Source organism: Nanorana parkeri, unplaced genomic scaffold (assembly GCF_000935625.1).
Source record: "Nanorana parkeri isolate BGI_ZX_2015 unplaced genomic scaffold, ASM93562v1 scaffold1215, whole genome shotgun sequence".
NCBI classification, from domain to species: Eukaryota; Metazoa; Chordata; class Amphibia; order Anura; family Dicroglossidae; genus Nanorana; species Nanorana parkeri.
In genome coordinates, this window is record NW_017307483.1 from 261,622 (window position 1) to 264,304 (window position 2,683).

Sequence of the window (2,683 nt, forward strand, 5' to 3'; positions counted from 1 at the left end):
CGCCCGGCCCCCATGCGAAAAACCCCCCCCCCCCCCCCTAAACAAATTAGATTTTCTTTTTTTTTTTAAACAAAATTTAGACAAGGAAAAAAGAAACACTCTCCTCTTTCATGTCCCCAGCTCCCCATTATCTCCCCCTTCATGGCTTTCCGCTCCCGGACCCCATGTCACCTTCCTTCATGCTTCCAGCTCCCTGTCTCCCCCTTTGTGTCCGCAGCAGCTCTATTCGGCACTGGGCAGCAGTTCTGTGTGATGAGGGGGCAGGGATTACACCGCTCCCACTCATTGGCTGCTGCCCGGCTAGATGATGCTTCACGTTGCGCCCGGAACCAGGTGAGGGGAGCAGCGTGAAGCATGTAGGGCCCAGGACAGGAGGAAGAGGTCCCGGGACTGACATTAGCGGTTACCGGGATAATAAATATCCTGGTAATCAGCGGTCACCAGGGGCCCCTTCCTCCTGTTCTGGGCCCCCTCCAAGTGGCGGAACTCCAGGGCCCGGTCGCGGCCGCGACCTCTGCGACCCTGGTAGTTCCGCCAGTGGCAAAACCCAAATAAAGGGAACCAAAGTCCATTGACACAGACCCTAAAGGTGAGTTTTCTAGAGTTTGTCAGCTGTAACCCACTTAATGTTCTTTCAGTAGCTTTTCTAACAGCTGCCATCTGGCGGGGATCCAACAACAGGACAACATACGGCATATTGGTCAATTAACAAATCACATCTGGGAAGAGTACCTGTGTGGTAATGTAGAACAGGCAAGGCAATGTTCATGATGAAGAAAGCATAACAATGGGCACCAGTCACCAGTTATCACTTGTAACAATCCCCCTTGAGACTTCACCGCCTGCTGGTCATTACTCAGTACTGCATCTCAGGTCTGCAGTTTACACCTTCCCCAAACAGGAGAACTTAAATAGAGTGCTGGACCTTTAGCCTGTGCCTGACCAACCGGTCCTATTAGATGTCTGTCTGTCTCCATTACTCAAGATTACTCCTGCTACTTGAATTCTATCGAAACTCCGTTTTGTACTTGTTCTGACCATCTTTCTTGACTCCGTTTCTGCCTGTTCAGACCACCTGCCTGTGGATTGTGGACTTTGCTCATTGTGTCACTTCAGTGTGTGACATCATTCAGATCTATATAGACCCTGACATAGATCACTGCTGGAGCTCAGTACCACCAGACCACCCTACTAGCATGCAAGCTCTTTGCTTACTGTGTCAATCAGTCACTACGCCTACACGAATGGCTGCCTCTGTGCCGGAGCTTACCGTGACCCCTCCACCTACATCAGTATCTAAGGCCCCCTGCGCTTGTACCTAGGGTTGCCACCTTTTCTTCCATCGAAACCCGAACACTCTAGTGACGCACGGAAATTTTTGGGGGAGAATGAGTCGCGGCTTCTTCTTAAGTAAATAGCACCACCCATTCATATGTAAATATCCCAGTCAAGACTATTTTCAGTGGGGGGCCAGTAGCCTCTATTCTAATTTTGGTTGCCCATGTTTGCCTGACATCTTGTGTCCGGGGTTTCAGCTTCCACGAAACCCGGACACAACATTCAAAACCCGAACTGTCCGGGCGAATCCCGGACAGGTGGCAACCCTACTTGTACCCCATGTGACATGGCCCTAAAAGGGAACTCTGAATGAAACCCTTTTTGTACATTGTGTCGGCTTGTACGTTTGTTTTCTGTCCTCCATGTACTACAACTGCCTGAAACATGAGACTGTTAGATCTGAGGTCTTTTAGCCTTAATACCGTGTTTCCCCGAAAATAAGACACTGTCTTATATTTTTTTGGGCTCAAAAAAAATACACTAGGTCTTATTTTTTTGTTTTAGTGTACAACAATCCACACTTATTCATGTACAACAGTCTACATGTATTCATGTACAAAAATATGGTGATCAGGGGTGCCGTACCTTTCCATGAGCAATTTGCTATCCAATCGCTGGCCAGAATGAGCGAAGCGCAGTTTCACTATGGATTCCTCACAGGCGGAGTGCATTTTGTATCACTCCGCCTGTGACAGGAGGCGGGGCTATAGAGGGGGCATCTGCTTATGCGGCTCTGCTCCCTCCGGTGCCGCCTCGCTTGCTCTAGCGCTGGCTTCGTTGGCACAGCTGATTCTCTCCTGCCTCTCCCGCGGCTCTTCAAGTTCCCCCTTATGCCACCGCCGGCCCTGGGAATGGTCACAACTAGGTCTTATTTTCAGGGTAGGTCTTATTTTCGGGGAAACAGGGTAAACCCAATGGGATTAAAGACAACCTTTAGTTTTTCCAATCATAACCCTCTCCAACCAAAGGGTCTGCTTGGCATGCTGGAATTTGTAGTTCCCCAGTAGCTGGAGAGCTGTAGCCCATGTGGGACACCCGGACACTTCTCAAAATGAAAGTTATTTCTCTCTCATGCAGTGGTTTCCTATTGCCTCGGAGCTGAAGGTCGCAGGTGTGTGTGTGGGGGGGGGGGGGGGGGGGGAGGCGTTTTTTGGAGCGAAAAATACGGTCATTCCCATTGCAAGGGATGCCTAAACTTCAACTTGTATTTAAGTGCAGAAATCAGTTAACATTTTTGGGGTGTTCTGTACACCAACTTATACAGAACCTCTTCAGGGAAAAGTTTTTTTCCACATTTTCAGTTTTATAGTAAAAAATTAAAACCCTAGTGGTGAATAAATACCAC